General features: G+C 35.5%; 1 pseudogene; it reads right to left on the bottom strand.

Annotated features, from left to right (window-relative positions):
- Positions 1-904: 904 nt before the first annotated feature.
- On the bottom strand, positions 905-1,663 carry LOC149165388 (calmodulin-like protein 3; annotated as a pseudogene).
- Positions 1,664-19,746: the final 18,083 nt, after the last annotated feature.

Raw genomic sequence — 19,746 nt, 5'->3', positions numbered from 1 at the left:
CCTTACTGGTGAAAACAGAGATATCTAATTATGCCTTCTGGTGATTAGCAGTGGATAAGCTTTAAACTTAGCATTGACAAGGTTGTAATGCTATTTACATTTTTAAACTTAAATTCTGTATAAGATTTCTGTTGATGAGATGGATACGCCATAAACCTACTGCTTATCAAATTCCCAATTAATCAACCATTATGTTAACAAGGTTCGCTTATTATGTCCATACCCCTGTTAGGATAAGAAGATAACCAATGTATAAGGTACAGGAGTTTATAATTATAGAAACCAATTTCCTCAAAGTATGGAGAATTCTGCTAGACTATTTTATAGTGATGGAAACGATTTACCCTAAATAGTTGAACCGTATGCATAACTCTGCCCTTTGCGAATATGGAGTATAATCTGAAAAAACAAAAAGAACTCGGAAGCAAGTCATATATATTTTCAGGTCACTCTTGAAACAACAATTTTGATTCACAAGCAAGAAGTTAAATCTATCCATATGACCAAGTATATGTCCAATATGTTGCGGAAGTTTTACAGTTAGTTCATGCATAACTCCGAACTTGGCCATAGAAATTTGATTTAGTTTGCAAGTCTTGGTACTATTATAGCAATTAAACATTGTCATTCTTAAATGGTTCGTTTTAGCCCTTGTGGAAAGGACTCTGTTGCTCTTCTCTGTAATAGGGCTAAACCACTCTCGTGTTATATAGACAGGAAGTATGTATATACCACATATGGCATGTTCCGGAATTCAATTCTAGGTTTAATGCATTAAAATATAATAAAAACTAGGCAGAATAAGATGGTAATATGTCATTGCAACTTTCCATTATTCTCATATGATCAAAGAAATTTTGGGAAGAAAAATTTACAAAAAGAAATCCTAGAAACGTGGTTTTTATTAACACATTTACAAAGATTTGTCCGTCATGGTCATCATGTTCTCAAATTCCTCAAAATAAATTCTACCATCAGAATTTGTGTCAAATCTTGTGATCATCATTTCACAACTCTCCAAATATTTTCCTTCTTTTAGTCCTAAGTTGAGCAGCACCTGTTGAAGTTCAATTGGGGTGATGAACCCATCCCCATTCTTATCAAAAACATTGAAGGCTTCTAGCAACTCCTCCGACAACACTTTCTCCTCTGTCTCTGCATGCTCATGAGCTTCCCCACACAAAATGAGAAGAAATCCATAGAAATCATGAAAGCTCATATGCTGCAGAGAACCCATCATTATTTTCATATTATCATCAGATATATTTTGAATTTCAAACTTTTTGAGTAACCCTTGTACATCCTCTGTAGTAACCATGCCATCGCCATCGTTGTCCAAGGCATTGAAAATTGGAGAGAGGTCCCATGTATGAACGAAGGCAATATATCTTTTGTTTATAAAATCACTGCATGATTCATCAAAAATACCTCTGGACAATGGGTATTTTCCAATAGCCCTTATAATATGTGGGTCTTTTGGATTGCAAAGTTTAGGGAACTTAGTTTTCATCATCTCAGAAAACCAAACATAAACATAGTAGTTGTAGAAGCTATACAACTTTTGTACCCAACTCACGACCATGGATACAATAATGCTCCAGTACATGGGCATGGCACAAACATTTGAAACTGCAGGGTTTCTAATGATAAGATCAGACACCATGTTTGGTATATGAACGAGATGCCTCAATTCAATAATTCCTGTAATGGAAAGAGCAGAGAAGAAAAAAGGGCCGGTGTATCTTGGGCGTTACAGAATGGTAGCTATGAAAGCCTGTGATTCCTATTTAGAAGCCTTTGATTACATGGCAGTGAGTTGCCACGAAAGTGAGGAGAAAGATCGAGTGCAATTCCGATTGGGAAGCCTGCGGTAAGTTAGTATGAAACTCAGCAGAAACAACCAATGAATGTGTATCCACGTTTAGATATTTGTCTTTTAATATGCCGCGTGTAGCGTTTTGAAAATATGTATGAAGTGTGCTGGAATATGCTGGGCGGCGGGCTGGCTTATGTGACCTGGAATTGTTTTTTACACAAAAACTCTTTTCAGTTATGTCGCACTTGGAATGGGTGGGCTTTAAAATTGTTTTCATAAGAACAACCGCCAATGAATGCGTGAGGGGGAGAGTTGGTGGCGGAGTGGTGTTTCTTTTTCTCATTTTATATTAATTTACAAAGTATAAACCCACTTAAATTATAAATATCTTTATGCAAATATCATAGCTAGCATTTGCACCTGATGTTGCAAAGAAAACGCCGTAAGGCAAGCCAATAGAAAATGAACTAGTAGCTTGAAGTGTCTTGTAAAATCAATGCAATCTCTGCACAACATTATAATGTTTCAAAATGATATATTTACAATGTTCAAGATCATTTAGTCAACATTTATTACCACGAAAAATAACAATATAAAGGCCTGGAAAATAGGCTTTTGATCACCCTATGAGGACACAAATAATAATTTTGAAGGTACATTTGAGATAATTTCACAAAATGGCTACTGAAGATGCAATATCCACTTGCAAGAATTAAATTAACCTAAATAAGCATAGAGGAAGAGTGGGTTATGTAGATGGAAAAATTGAGAAGAAGCCCAAGATCACAAAATGAAGGAGAAATAAACTTCAAATAACAATGTTAAATTGACCCTGATTTTCTGAATACAACCATGACCATAAACAACAATGGTGTGATACACTCCATTCCTAGATGTCAACTATAATATTCTATATAGAACCTTTGTGCCCATTTTCACTGAAGAAAAAACCATTACGTATAATAAGGTGACAATAAGGCAAAGATATGATAGATATGAAATGGGAAATAACCAATAATTGGCGACAAGACTGAAATAGCTATGATATTAAATTTGACAAATAAACTTCTAACTATAATAACAGTTCAATGAATGGAAAAGGAGCTCTACAAAATCTAGAAATAGATGTTGACTTATGAACTTCCATTCAATAAAAATATCCTATTTACGTTAAGAACTTGTAAAAGTACGGAATCAAGTTGTAGGTGGAAATTACCTGCATTGCTTCCCCCTCCTTATCACTAGATTTTGGGCCTTTCATTGGTCCTTCTTCACCAAAAATCTTTCCCTCATCCATAGCAATTTTCTGATTTGTTTCTTTCTTTGTTCTCACTTTAGCCTTTGCTAATAGATACAAAACAACAGTTGGCATTTTTACTGTAGAAGTTATTTTTGGAGGTGTTGTAGGATGAGGATACTCAAATAATGAGGGTGTGGTGTGTGAAAGAAACTTAAATTTTGGCTAAAGAACCTTTGTGCCCATTTTCATTGAAGAAAAAACCATTACATATAATAAGGTGGCAATAAGACAAAGATATCATAAATATGAAATGGGAGATAAGCAATAGGTTGTGACAAGACTAAAATAGCTATGATATGAAATTTGACAAATAACATTCTAACTATAATAACAGGTCAATTAAAGTTAAAGAAGCTCTACAACAAGTAGAAAGAGATGTTGACTTATGAACAACCATTTAATAAAAAATTACCATTTATGTTAAGAACTTGTAAAAATATGACCCGGATGCGGGTGAAATAAATGGGACTTAATGATTTACCAGACAGACGGACGAGCTTGGTACTGCCAGATGCAGACCAGCGCGACATTCCAAAAGTTCATTTGATTCATGAGCATGACGATCCAGAAGTGCATTTGGTTCTTGATGGATACTCTGCGGAGCAAAAGATTTGGCATGCTCTATGTATTTACTGCTCGCCTCGTCCAAGGTAAGGTGCTGGCTATTATAACCATGGCATTCTGGGCTATCCTTCCCACTGCTAGCATTCCACCTTCTTGTCTATGGCCGAAGCTGAATGCGGGTCTGAGGGGCAAGTTGGTCTCTGAAAACAAAGGTAAATTCTCTGTGTGCATTCCGTTCTCTGTTTATCTCAGGCTTGGGATAGTTGTGTGTTTCGATAGCAGATTTGTCTCTGGAATCATTGGTCAGCTCTCATATGCCCCTTCCATTCAACCTGCGCCGCTCTCCCCGCACTTGCTGGCCTGCTGTCTTTGTCTAAAGTCGCTTCCCGTGCTGTATCACTACTCTCCTGTATCTGCCTCCGATTTCCTGTGTGGTATAACTACTCTCTGGTATCTGCCTCTCCTTAATTTCCTCACCATGGTTCGCCACAGTCTGAGAAGCCGTTTCGGGGGGAGTCGTGGAGGGCGTGGTAGACCACAGGCAGCCCACTCTGTGAATCCTTCTCGCAGACCTTATCCGTATCATGGGATTCAGACCAATCATTTTACTTTTCAAAATAATCTTAATAGGCCTGTAATCACTGCCAATATCACTATTCTCTTCTCTGAAGAAGAATCTCCGCCTCCAATTAGAGTGCGTATGATGTTTGAGCCTCCTCAGGGGGCTTTCAGAGAGGCCGACAGTCAGAGCAACATGCAGGTAATGGCAGGGGAAAGCCTGGAGAAAGGTAAGGGGGAGAGGCTTGAAAGGAGCGACACTCCCAGTGCCTCTCTACCTCCAGATGCCGCTGGCCAGAGGAAGGTGGAAGATAATGATAGTGACTCGCGTCCCCTGTTGAGGCACCCAGGTGACGAAAATGTTGGATATGATGATGAATGGGAGGATACTGCTTGCCCGGTGGTGGAGGAGCCTCAGAATGAGGACGCAGCAATTTGAGGCCATCTGGGCCCATTCCATTTCGGTTTTGCGGATGACTAATATGAACAAGTTCAGGCGGTTATGGATGCAGTTTTGGTTCGGCCTCTTCAGACAGGCGGTCTTACTTCTCTCCATGATATGCGGCAAGGTAAAGATCTTCTGGAATTTTGAGCAATGCCTTGGTCTAGCTCTCTGGTCATGCGCTCTAGACAGACGGTTATATCACCTCTTCTTCATGTTATCTTGGTTAATTCCTGATGTATATATCTGCACTCATGCTTATGTAACTGGTTCTCCTTCACATAGGACAGTTTTTGATGTTCTGAGTGCTCTCAGATGATGATTCCCGAGGCCTCGACCCCTTGTATTTTTACTTTATTTTACAGTTAATAGAATTAGCATTTACAGAGAAAAAAAAAAACTTGTAAAAATATGGAATCAAGTTGCAGGTGGAAATTACCTGCATTTCTTCCCCTCCTTATCACTAGATTTTGGGCCACTTTTTGGGGATTTTTACCCCAACAAACTTCATTTCCATTTGAATCTGTTCAAAAAATGCAAAAATACAGAAGATGATCTAAACATGATACTATCATTTAATATTCGGTGTGCACCCTGCATTTAATTTCAGTCTCCTTTTATAGTATGGGTATTAACCTATTTGTGATAACATAGTTTCTTGAGCTCTCCCAACCACATTTTAAATTTATTTCTTTTGTTTCCAAGCACACATCTTGCTACCTGAGTTGTCTCATCTTCATGGGATTTCCCAACTGTTTATTGCAAAATGTACGCATGACACAAAATTCTGGAGCAACTTTAAGAAGATATTTCATAACAGTAACATTATTGCTTCAAAATGAATGTCTGTCAGTAGTTATTGGCTTATGAGATTTATTATATTTGACATGAAATACATCTATGATGTACAATAAGAATTCAAAAGGCTAGAATACCAAAACTATGCGAGCTCTATTATGACTAGAGTTTGCAACAAATCATTAGGGCACCTCGTAAAAGTAACAAAATTTGATCTCTATTATAGTAAGATTACAGGATTAATTTCCTTGATGATTTGATTGGTCTTAGCTGAGAACCATAGATGAATTCCAAGCTAAAATTAGGATTTGAAGCGATAAGCACAAAAGGATGAAATTTTAAATGTTGACGATTTAGAAAACTGCAAATCGAGTTGGATAAACATATATTCTATTTAATGAAAGCGATTTAACAACGGTAGTTCCCTTTTAGCATATTATATATAACACTTATATTTCATCTTCAGTAGTTCCCTTTTAGCAAATTATATATAACACCTACATTTCATCTTTGTCATATCCTCGTCAGTCCTGGGTCAGTGGTCATTCAATACACTTCTTCAAGTATAACGATAAGTATTCTCTTACATTGAGAATGTCTGAAGATCGTTTGAGACGAAACCGTAATGGATCTCGCAATTATCAAAACATTCCTTTTTCTCCGTCCTGGAATGATCATGAAAAGAAGTGGACGGAAATGGAGGGCACGACCCCTCTTTTCCATTGTTCATAATCTGCATAAATGGAAAGGAAATCGCCACAAATAAGAACCAGATATGAGATAAATGAAAAACACTATCTCTTGTGAACTAAGACGTGTACCCACATCACAACTTGCCTCAAAATCAATCACAATGAAGTACTGAAAATCTTGGAGTTGAAGTTCCTGGGTATTCCCTTGAGGAAGCAGTTTGCAAGGTAGTTGCAGTTCTGGGGCATTCCCTTGAGGTTGCTTAAAAGGTACATTCTGAAGACTACTTCCTGGTGGCACCATGTAGTCCCAATTTGTTTGACTAATAAGTCCCTGCTTCAATGTATGTGCTGGGTACGTATGAAAACTGAAAGCTTGTGGAAAGTACACAGGGGCATCTGGTACACTCAAAGATATTGCCTTTATCTAACCTTCATTGAAAGGTATTACATATCCATGGGGATTTAGTACACTGTCAGAATCTGGTATGCCACATGAAAACAAATCTCTCTCACTCTTTATTACTGTGAAAACTCCAGCAGTGCCATAAAAGTTAAAACCTACAATTCTATTTGGTGACCACATTATAGGAACCTCGTGGTTCCTTATAATTTGTTCTGCATTATCATGGAGAAAAAGTTAGAACACGCCATCCAGAAAAACAATTATTTAATACTGTATATTCCTAACTCTAACCTAGTGACCTATCATATCTTTATGTTTAGGCTTGTAGATGGGAGTTTGGGTATCACATCCTTTTGATTTTTGTTAATCTGCTTCTGTGGGCTATTTTGCATTCTCAACTTTGGATTTTGAAGGTGTTTTTTTGGCAATTATGGCTTTCCTCAAAGTGGTACTCGGTTTGGCAATTAGAGAACTCTAGGCTTGTCTCTTACTTAAGCCTGGAAAACTTTGACTTATCCTTTTATATTTGTTTGCTCAAGGGATTCCTTTTGGATGTTTGCTATGTATACTCCATTAGGGAAATTATGGGAGCTTTGGGATATGGATTACCAAGAAGTTCCGTAAATGCACAAAGCTTTGTGAAGGCATGAAGACTTCATTAACAGCAATAGGACATCTATATTCTTGGTAACATCTAAGGCCCATGAAAAAATGAGCACCAATGAATTAGAATAAAATGGCTATTAGATAAAAATAAAAACAATACAATGCCATAATCTCACAAAAGAAATAATAAAAATAATTTGACTCTTGCAACACTTGCCAACTTCTGTTTGCCATTTTGACTGTAAATGAAGATTATAGAAGTGCTCAGAACCACTTATGTTGCTGCTTCAAGACATCCTAAATTAAAACCTAGGTTAACAAAGAAAATCCTCCATAAGCTGCATACATATGATAAGTCAGTGCTCCAAGTACTATGGATGTAACTAATTTAAGGATGTTCAATTTGAACTGGTGATTTTTGGCAAATTTTTAAAGTCGTGAGTGATCTAATTATAAATTACAATTTACTTGCATCAAAGCAAAGCAAACAAATTAAACAAAACTAAAAACTTGCAGCATTGTACATTGGATGCAAAGAGGTACACCTTAAAAATCAAATAACTACAAAGCTTTAAACAGTCTACAGTAAAACGGCAGGCATCTTAAGCTCCACTAGCCAGAGCTAGCCACAGACTTGACAATCCATAGATTCAACCTACTATACATCACGAGTTAACATAAGAAAATAAGTGATCTAAATATACGCCGTGTGAAAAGCCTCCCATCAAAATTGGGAACAAAAACTGTAACTTAATTTGATAAAAATTAACTTCTGAAATATAGGCTCAATCTTAACAGTTACTGTCTCAAGCAGAGCAATCAATCTGCTAACTTATGCAAAAACAAGTAGAACTTTTGAGAGTGCACACCGTGAAAACTTTGGTTGGCAGAATGAGGGTATTAGCGCATAAGATTGCAATTATTTACCCACCAGACATGATCATAATCAAGAATCTCTAAATTTGCTAAGGCTCCTCACCTGAAAAGCGATTATACATGACATAAAAATGACTTGAAGTATGATATGATGGCACGAGTCCGGACACTACTAATAATGTTCAAGCAACCCTGCGGAAGTAAGTGTGATTGATAGTTTCAGAATAGGGCAATCACAGAAAGAAACAACAACAGCAGTACTAAAATCAAATTACCAAATGTGCCTCAAATTATGGACAAGGAGGCTGCTCTTTCACTCTATAGGGGACAAGGCAACTAGGGTAAAGTGCAATTTCAACTAAAGGAGTATCTGGTTATGATGGGTACCTGATACATTTGCTTTCTAATCCTAACATACTCATCCTAGTCTACAATATATCATGTATTTTTTAAATGTATTATATTAAATTGCATTAGCAGATTTTGATGTTGAACAATGGATGTATGTCAAACCATGCACCAGGCCTCAACTTCTCCAATGGCAGGAAGCAGACTAGGCAAGGTGAAAGTCTGGGTGATTTTGACCAAAATATGCCCATGTCATAGCAGTAGCTTAGCCAAAGGAAGTGCATCAGGTTAATGGTTTACCCTTGAGCAATGTTGCTCAAAGCAGGGATGAAGCAGGTCTGTTTTTTGGAAGCAAAGTGTCGAAAGTATTATTTTCCAAAAATCGTCATAAGCTAAGCATCTTGTGTGTGTGTGTATATATATTATATTTGCATTTATATTAAAAAAACATCCAAAATGCCAAATTAGTTGTAGAAGATATGAAAACATGCATATTTGTACATAAATCAAGATAAATATGGCATCCATTGTACATCAATGATTAATTATTTAAGAATCAACCATCTAGAATCTAGATTCCTCTCCTCTTGTCTAGTTTTTGCCTCTAGTTCAATTCTCTAGGGATATTAGTCAACACTGCCCAATTTTGACCAAACATCTTAATCCAAGGCTTATAATATGGTAGAGAAAGCTTAACGTGTGTGATCAATGATTTTGACTTGAGTGAAGGGTGCACTTTTGCTAAGGCCATGGAAAAGGGGTTCAACGATCAACACCAAACACTGGGATACATATAGGGCTTGGTGCTCTTGATTAAATGCCAATCACCTATCCTCATACATGATATAATCTAATGAAATGCCACAATCCCTTTGATCCTGAAATCCCAAAAACTGTTAAGTTTGCTAAATTTTGAATGGGTTATGAAATTCTATATTCTCCATATGAAGTCTGATGAGGTTGGAAACACTCTCAAACATAGTGTGTCATTTCATGGTAATGTTAAAAATTTCTAATCAAGTTTAAAAGGAGGCAATTACAAAAAGAGCTATTATATTAGTAGACATGTATCTAATCCCATGTCAATAACACTATGTCATGGGGCCAAATGCCTGGAAGAAAAACAACTACACTTTGGCAATGTACGAAGACCATACTAAGGCAGCAAACTGCACACCTATTTTTCAAGCATGTTTGAGTGAATTTCAAACTACTAACACCCACTGAATATGACAGAAATGACAAAATTCTAGGACATCTTTGGAAATTCATTACGACCATTAATAAACACCAATTTGAAAAGTGGCACAGCCTTCATCTTCTAAATTCCAACACATGAAAAAATATAAGTGGCCAATAGGACCTTATACGACTATAGTGTGATTGCTAAGAATGTACGGCCATCAACATTTGATGATAGAAGATGATCAATTCTTATATTTTTAGCATAGAATAGACTGATCCATCGCTCCACTAATAAATTGTCCTTTCAGCTTGAGGCATGCATGATATTCCAGAGTAGAAAGTACTTTGGCTAGATGGTAGAAACAACAAAAGAAAGTTACACAATGACAAGCTGAAAATTTCATCAAGCATTCAACAAAATTCATCGATGGGTGGAAGTGGGCATTGCAGAAGACTCAGAAGTATAAGGAATCTCTTGATAAGCAACGAGTGAACCACAATATTAAGCCAAAGGAAAAGAATGGATGAAGGGATAGAATTTTAAATTGAAAACAAACTAATATGGACTATTTCAAATTCTAAAGCAAAGTGGTAAAAGTGCCTTCAAATTGGATTTATCACAATACATAGTCATTCTTCCATTTTTTTCAGTGTGGATAAACTAATTGTTTTGAACCATCAATGTTAGATGTATCAACCTTTCAAGAAAGACACCATTCTACAAGTCAGGGAGAATGAACCAAGAACAACATGCAATAAATACACTAGAATTGAAGACAAGGACAACTCCATTGAACTAGCAAGTGGTTTCTCAAAGACCAACTCAACTCTCAAAAGCAATTCCCTCATTTGGTGGACCAGATGATGGAGGAACACTATCCTAAAAAACGAGAGGTTTTATCTCTACCTGATTGACATGAACAAGTTCACCAGCTGACCTCAACAGTGAGCTGACATAACCATGCCTTCCTTCACCCCTCCCCTTTAAGAATAGACATTTGCAATTAGAAATTCCCATTGACCAATGAACATAATATTCAAAAACAATGTCTACTATCTTCTCCCTCTTTTCGTATTTTTGGATTGAATGTTATCTATAATAGTGACGATAATCCCTTTGTACTCTTAATCGCAACTACTCTGATTAATCGCGATTGGAATATCTCACATCCGTTCAAAAGAGGCAGGGGAACTAAATGTGGTTGCAAATTCTCTCATCTTCAACTTCCCCGTTCTCTTCACCCCCCGAAGATGTCATTATCAGGAATGATATCTAAAAAGCTCCATTCTAATTTTTAGATATCCCATTTTAGGCTTCTTGGTCTTATGTTGACTTCACACTTCGAGAAGATCCTTCAAATTCATGCTAGCCATATAGTTCATCTCGATGATCCTCAACATCAAGGTGTGTTCTCAAAAGCAGAAAGCAAAGATTGTCCATCACATTTCTTGTGAGGAATGGGTATGTAAGCTTTTGACCCTTATGGAAGGCAGAGACTGAAGAGAATTTTATCTTTTTTAAGTGCTCAATCTATTATATCAAGATGCAATATGATTTCCCTTCCAAGGATTTGAGGGAGTTTCCATCCATGTTTTACAAATACTTCGATTGGAGATGTTTCAATTTTCTCCTCAAAGAGATGGTCACCTTGAAAACTCTCTTGAGTACAATGAAAACTGCATATATTATTTTTTTACTCCCTACAATGAACGATGACTGCATGGCCACTGCTACTACAGATATTACACTGATATTCATGACAACAGTCGTAGAACCACTAGACATTTCCCTTTAACAATAATTATCCAGAAGTAAACCTATATTTGGAGACCCAATCTGTAGAGAGGAATAGGCCCCACTCAGTTTCCATTCTGTCGTAGAGGACCATGTTGTGATCATATTACCTCCTCTGCGTATTCTTGGAGGAATTTTCAATTGAGGCAATTCAACTCATTGGAAAAAACAGACTTCCTGTGGCCTTTATATGGTAAGAACTTGTTACCTAGCTCTAAATAGACATAGTGGTTCTAAAGAAGTTTCACTGTTTAAAGAAATCATGATGAAATTCCATGGCTACGCACAGTCATCCTAGAGCAATACTAAGAGGGTTGACCTCCTAGTAATGAGTGATATTTTCTTTTCATTTGATTATGATTTTTCCCTAAGGGCTTAAACATAATACTATGTTTATTTTAGGCAAACACATTCTTACCACGTCTTCGGACCCAACCACTTACAAATTTCAGATCATCACACTGTAGAGTACAGTGATGCTCAGCATACAACACAGCCAGTGGGATGTGGTCATTCTGGTTCCTCTGCAGACCATGATCGAGGCTACATATTTCGTCAATTTGTACCAAATTTTGATTTTTGATAAAACGACATGATGACTGAACTTGTGGGTGGCTGATACTCCCTCAACATAAGAGGAAGCCTAATTATTTAAAATGCCCATCAAACGAAAAAATAGCAAAAGCATTTCTGCATGATCTACAAGGGCCAAAATCAGAGAACATGACACTCCAAAAATCAATCAGAGCCCATAAATTAAAAACAAGGGTTTTCAATATATAGTCATTTCTTCTTGAATTGAATAGTAATAAAAACGCCTGCTCTAACTGTAGACCCAACCTAGATTGTTTTATATTCAATTCAAGGCACTGCACCATTTTTCATGTATCAAACTTTCATTATGAGACTAACCCACTTGAAAAAAACACATACTCAATTAATTGAGTAAATTACTGACCTCTCGGAGCTTGATCAATCATGGCTGCAGAAATTGTGATCATTGATGCATTCGCTCTACCTTACCAGTAATATGTTTGAAGGCGCTATACCAAAACAACTTGCAATGAGCAGGCACAGTCTTATTTAGGTTGATCTATCGAATAAACGTTTCAATGGAGAAATACCATGGGAATTGGGAAATTGGAGTGGTATTTAAATGACTTCATTTTACCAAAATCATCTCACAGGACGCATACCCTCATGAAAATAAAACCCAAGAGAGTACTGTTGACGTCTCTACTGGAGAAAACCCCTGTGATCGGTCAAAGAATTACATACCTGAATATTTTCACCTGGGAGCAAATATTTCAGAATTGAAATGAGAGAATTCATTTCTTTACGCCGATGTCTTTCAGTCATTTTGTGCTTCCTTTTGTCAGATGGGACCGAACCTCGAAACTGCCCATCATTTGGACGATTAGAACTGTAGAATGCGGTCTTTAGAATAGGAATCGAAAAACTAGAATGACTGGATGTGGTTGCAGAGTTGCAGCCATCGACAAAATTACATAGGAGGGGTGATGGGTATCCATGACACCACGCTGTCTGCGGGCTTGCCGCCAATGTCAAGAAAACGTCCATTGCGAACAGGAACTTTTCATCTGGCTGCTACGCCTCTTGATCTGATCGAAGCCTCAGAGAAGCCGCTACAGGTAGAGATCCCAACAGACAATCCAAATATTTTCGAAACCAATTCAAATTAAATTGGTATTTGATGATGGTCGGGATCAACGATCAAATTTTGTTTAATCGTCTAACACTACAAATCCATGGTCAACAATAGGACACGGCGTCGGCTGGGGCAATTCATTTCAAAGCGAAATGCCTTACGACGTAAATATATAAGTTGTAAGTTTTATCATATATATATGTATATATATATATGTGTATATATATATATCTAGATATATATATATATATATATATATATATATATATATATATATATATAGATATAGATATAGATATAGATATAATATTAATATATATATATATATATATATGAAAGTCCTTTGTAAATACACATCTCTTCTTAATCAAAAGAATGAGATTAAATTAAAAAGCAAACTCCACCTTCTAAAGTTGAAATAAAATAAAATTAATTTATTAATACATTTTTTCCTATATTATAGTATTTTTTTATTTTTTATTTTTTATATATTAAGCTATTTTGCACAAATCTTTAGAATGAGATAACATTGAAAACATGGGTATAAGTGTTTGAAACATCTAAAAGTTTGGTTCAAATTTAGGAGAATTGGAAATTTAAATAATATATATTTAAAAATTGTAAAACATATTTTATATTACAATGTATTTAGATAATTATATATTTAGATATTATTTTAAAGAAATTGGAAGCTGAACCAAGACATCTTTGCTCCCATAATCACTATATAGTATTCATATTATAATATATTTGGATTTATTACATTAATATGTTAAATTCTACCCCACTATGGGTGCAAATCAAGGTCATTATGTTTAGTTATGGTTTGTCAAAAGGGAGGATGCTTGTGGTTGGACACTCCCTTCACCTGAAACAAATACAGGGTGATGGACTTATCTTGAATCACCATCATTTGCAAAGCATTAACACGCCTCCATCAAAACCACAGTGAGCATTATTTTATCATGCTTAGTTTTGAGAGCAAATAGAACAGAGGTAGTTACTCAAAGTAACACTGTATTGTGGTAGCAGTTGGTCTCTTAACATAGAAGGGCGGTCTCGAGGGTGACGTTGAGCATTATAGATGTAACTCCCAAGGAAATGCTGCAATTGTCCTTTCTCTTCTCGAGGCATCTAAGAAGGAAGGTTTGTGTTGTTTTCTCTCACATCTCTTTCTCATTTTGATGCTTCCTTTTCGTTTGTGATTAAGTGTGGTTCTACCATGTTGGACTTGTCATTCTTTTTCTTTAATTGGCATCTAGCATTGGATTCACTCCTATTGATAATGTCAAAATGATGGCTCCTTAAATCTTACGTGGCCTCTAGTTTGTGTTATCTTGTCAAGCTTTGTCCCTCTGTTTTTCTCATTGTCAATCTTTTCTTTTCCTTTAGGTTTCATATTCTGCTCAAGGCCTTGAACTCCCTTGTTTCTAGCCCCCTTTGTCTTATCCCTCCCCTCACACCTCTATTTTCCACTTGGTATCTACGTAGTCTTATGCTTAGTTAGGTTCCCCCCTTCTGGTGCAGTGTCTTTGGCTCCCGAAAATTACTCTCTTTTATGATTTCTTAAGTCGTTTCATGACTCATATGTTGTTTTAGGTGGACCCCCATGTCTTTTCGATCACTCCCTGTCCTCTTCCCTTCATCCCTTAAGTGCCAAATTGGGTTTTTTTAAAGCCATTCGGAGGATTGCTTGTATTCAAATCTCTATTTCTAGTAGCATTGGGCCTACAAGTGTGAAGTATATTTGTTTTCTTGGTCTTTTCTTCTCCTCCCTTTTCTCTACTAGCTTCCTTCACTTTTCTTCTCTCTTCTTTCTTTCTTGTTATTTGTTCATCATAATGCCCAAACCCAGAAGAGCCCATCATATAAGAGGTCATCACAACAACTCAAGACCTTCCAACTCTAGGTCCTAGAGTGTTGCAAAGAATTCTGTAAGAATTTATCACAGGAATAATCCTCTAGCAGTGCAAAATGAAATTGAAAATGTAGAAAGAGAAGCTAGAATAGAATGCATATTCATCTCAAATGAATATGTATTGGAGCAGGGGGGGAATTAGTTCCAAATACATGAACCATGAGAACCAGGAACATCAAGTGTATGCAAATAGTGGATATCTGCTATAAACTAAAAATACTTATGGGGAATGTTTTGGTTGAACAATCTAAGGAGCAGTAGGAAATTCTTCTCTGCCTAGATGAACCTAGAAGCAAGATAGGAAATTGGATGTGAAAGTGACAAGATGGAAAAGGAACGTGTAGACTTAGAGTTATCAAATTCAAAATAATACATCGATCCACCTGTTACAATTCAAGTGGATTCCCCTATTGAATAGTTTCACATTTGATCAATTTTGTTGCTATGTTCTGTAAGTTTTTGAAATCAAAAGAAGAAAAGGATGAACCTATAGCAAGAAATTTCGGACTAAGTAGTTCATGTGGATAATATCACATAAAGTTTTATTTTTAAATTGAGACTTTTCAATAGATTGAAACAATTTTGTGATGTTATTGGTCCAATTTCCCTAGTGGCAAGCCAATGTACATGGAAGACAAACCCTCTGCTATTTTCCTTTTCATATGATCTAATATAATCTATCTTCCTAGCTTATACAAAAAAATATACTCAATTATATTTTCAATATTAATAAGCATCAATTTCAACATGTATTAAAATACTAAAAATTTAATATCCATAAATATATATTTACAAAATAGGAAATAGAAAACATATATAAAATATTAATGTCTTTATAAAATTAATCTCTACATAAATAAACTTAGAATTTTGTAAAATTGAATCAATATTCTACTTTGAATTTAAAAAAAAAAAAAACTAAATAATATTCCTCAATATACTAAATAAACACAAACATGCATGCATTAAAAGTTATGCATATCCACAACTATAAACTAAATATTATTAAGTTTTTTATTTAAATATTTTTGTGAATAAAATTTATATGTAGTTTAAACTTTGTATTATAGTGACATTTTGAATAATTATGATAAAAATATTTGTTATAAATAGGTTTTGTAATAATTGAATAAAAGCATTTACATTTTAATTTGAGAAGGTTTGAATGGGATCATCTAAAGGCCTTGCAATTTGTATTGGACTCCAAATTCATTGGTACCTAGGGGTATATATTCATCCTCTTTTCTCCACACTGGGTGTATATAATGAAGATATTCCTAAGAGAGGAGATGGGAAGAATCTTCTTAAAGTCAAGGTCAAATTTTGTAGCACGATTCTTCATATTAATATAAATTCTTTGATTTGTTCCTCATTTCATGTTATTTATTATATATTTTTAATAGATTTGAATTATCTTGAGTAGTCTAGGATAGATTTGGTAGATATCTAACCCTATCTTTGCTTGGAAAAAATATATTGAGGTTTCTTGTTTTCTTGTGTTTAGGATATGGGTGCTTAGAGTCAGTTGGATCTCTAAGAGGCGAGAGAATGATATTATCCACTAGCATTAGTCAAGGTCATCATCAAACTTCAGTATTAAGGTATGTTATGCTAATTTCCCTCCAAATGTTCTTCCTTGATTTCTAAGAGGTTAGTAGAGATCTAGGTCCTAGGGAAAAGTAGGAATGGTCTATCCCTGTTATGTCATGGATCTTGGGCAAATCTATGGAGAAATATATTTTTCCATAGGGGGGATTTTCTCACAATAACAATGGAAACTCTACTACGAAAGAATCTATTAATTCTTTTTCATCTAGTTTATATCCTTGGTTTTATTTACGTCTGAGTATTTTTCTTGTTGTATTTTGTCTTTTTCAAGTGTCTTGGTCCATAAAACCTCCAGATATGTTATAATTAAGAGAATTTCTTTCTTTGTCCCTTTATTTATTCTCTTGGTGATTATCAGAGTGATGTTTCACTCCTGTGCAATGCATAAATGGAAATTATCACTTGTTGGTCAAGGGTTTAGAATGATGGTGCCTATAGGATCAAAATTTTGATTTTTCTTTGAAATTATCCCTTTGCCTAAACTCTATTTTAGGCCTAGTAGTGTGTTTAGGGTTTAATATTTGTATGCCCAATCTCAAATCAATCTATTTTTATCAAATATCATTATATCTTGTGAATTAGGGTGTTTTCTTGTGTGCTTTCTCATGCACTTACATTGCTTTCTTGCTTGAGTGAACTTCTTGGTGAGAAGTGACTTGGGAAGGGTCTTGACCATTTTCTAATTGATTTAGATGAGTAATTATATTTTTTTTTACTACCATCTAACCATAATTTGAAAATTTCAATTACTTTGAATAATCTTTCATTGATTTATGGTACTTCTTTGAGGAGATATTGGAGGCTTATTGTGCTAGTTGTTGACATTGTCTCGCAGCCCTGAACTTTTACTTATTGGTTGTGTGTTTATTTTATTCTCTCATCAAATAGGTGAACAAGTGATATTTCAATACAATTAATTGTTTGAAAAACTTTTGAATCCTGTCTTGTTTTAAAAGAGGTTTCTTTGGATTTTGTTTGAGTCTTTGTTTTGATCATGTTATTTTATTTTATATGCTTATATAATTGATGTAGAGAGTGTGAGGAATTTTTCTTTTATTAAAAGTGAAAAGAATTTTTTCCTACCTCCTCTAATTAGAGTTCAATGGGTAAAGAAATTGCACTTATCATACTTGTTGCATATCTTTGAGTTGTTAAGAGTTATTAAAACATCATTGGATCTCACTCTGTAACCTTTAGAGTAACCACAACTATTAAAAATAAAAATGCATAAATTTAAATCAATTATACTTTTTTTTAAGCAAACGAACAATAGATAGGATTTATATCCTTTGAATATGATTAGAGAGAAAACTCTCCAAGGTCACAAAATTGAAACTAGAAGTCACTAGAGAGTGTTCAAATCCATTTATCACATAGATCACTTACAAGGACGCTCCTATAACATGAGTTAATCATGAAGTTTTATTGGTGGTACATGGAGTGATATCCCAACTCCATTTTTCTTTGGTGTCCATTGCACTACTATGTGTACAAGGATATCTCGAGGAATGTGGTTCTTTGTGAACAATCCCTTAGTGAGGTTTAAAGCTTAGTTTCATTTCCCATATGAGCAATCACAGGCCATGGCTATTCTTGCCAATCATTGATTTGTGAGGTGGTATCGTGGTTTCTATTCTTTAGGTCATCCTTACCTAGGTGACTATAGGTGGGAATTTCTGTTGGTATATCAATTTTTTTTACATCACCATATTAATGCTTCTAAGAGGTGATTCTCCATGCTACTTAAGGGGACACATGTGCCAATAAAGGCCACTATTGGGGATTATTGTAACTATTTTTTTCACCTTCATTGGCTGTACTTGGGTCCTAATCATACCAAGTATACTTCCAAAACGCCCCTTGATCCACTAGTTTTCTTATTCTATCTTGTCAAGTTTAACTAGGGGTGTGCTCTTCGATTTGAGTCTAGTTAGCCATAAGGTGTTGTGTCTCAATGGTTATAATTAATTATTGACGAACCAATTCTTCATCTACCTCGTAGACTAAAAAATATTACTCTTGAGGAAGAAGGTCCTCCATTTCATAAGTGAAGAATTATTCATGATGTTGACAACTTAGAAACAACTGAGCATGGGATGCTAATTTTTTGTTTTTAAGGAGAGAAACAAGTCCTACTTGATGCAGTTAAAAAATTTACACCACTCATTTTTAACCCTCCTTTAACATGTTATTCTAACATTATATTCATTAGAGTGAGAGAATGTCTTAGTGAATCCTCTTCATCACCTGATAGTCCTTGACTCATGTTTAGCATGAGTGACACTTCAAAAATGGGAGAGCAAGCTACTTTGTCTCCAAGCATTACTTGGGGCACTTTAATGACACCTTCATTACTTTCGATTAGTGAAATATGGAAATTGAACCATACACCTAGTACATCCACATTCCTCACTTTGGGGAATTTTGTTGGTAGGGCCACTTACCTATTCTAGTCGCTCGTGTATCTAGATGTCTTTATCATCCATTGGATTTGTATTTGATGTGGGGAAAAGTGAAAGCACACAACCTAGATCTAGGTTGTTTCCACCTAGTTCATCTCTTGATAATGAATGCATCAATATTGAGTACTAGACCTACTTTTGGGTGTAGTCTCCTAGGGGGGTTTGTGCATATTCCTAGGAGTGTTGGGAGTAGTAATTTTTTTGGAGTATTCAATGAGCCATGTGGTAGTCAATAATTATGAGGATGCCATTTCTTAGGGGAAATAGTACCCATAAGATTTCCCAGATGTTTGGGGTAAACATCCCTGGAAGTAGCCTTTTCTTCAAAAATGTGTTGACTCATTTGTGTGTATTACTATCATAGTTAGGTATCCCTTAGGTATCCCTTACACTTTCCTTTTCTCTTATTAAATCCCATACTTATTCATATCTCAAAAAGTTGTGTGTCAAACTTTTAACCTCGAGTAATAGTCCTACACTTTGCACATCTTCCACTTTGCACATAGATCATCTTGCACTAATCCTACACTTAGGCATTTCACAAGCATGTGAAACACCCCCACACATCCAACTTTCCACACAACACTTTTGTTCACACTTCTATTTCTCTAAACACATAAAAAATCAACACAAGGAATACCATATACTTTATGAAAGTTACTTCTGAATGCAATGGGTTTTATCTTGTGTATGCAAACAATAGTTC

This window comes from Pinus tabuliformis, chromosome 5_1 (assembly GCF_031772625.1).
Source record: "Pinus tabuliformis cultivar Carrire ecotype Pingquan chromosome 5_1, CPIR1, whole genome shotgun sequence".
NCBI lineage: Eukaryota > Viridiplantae > Streptophyta > Pinopsida > Pinales > Pinaceae > Pinus > Pinus tabuliformis.
Note: the sequence above shows the minus strand (reverse complement) of the source record. Positions and strands in the feature narration are given on the sequence as shown.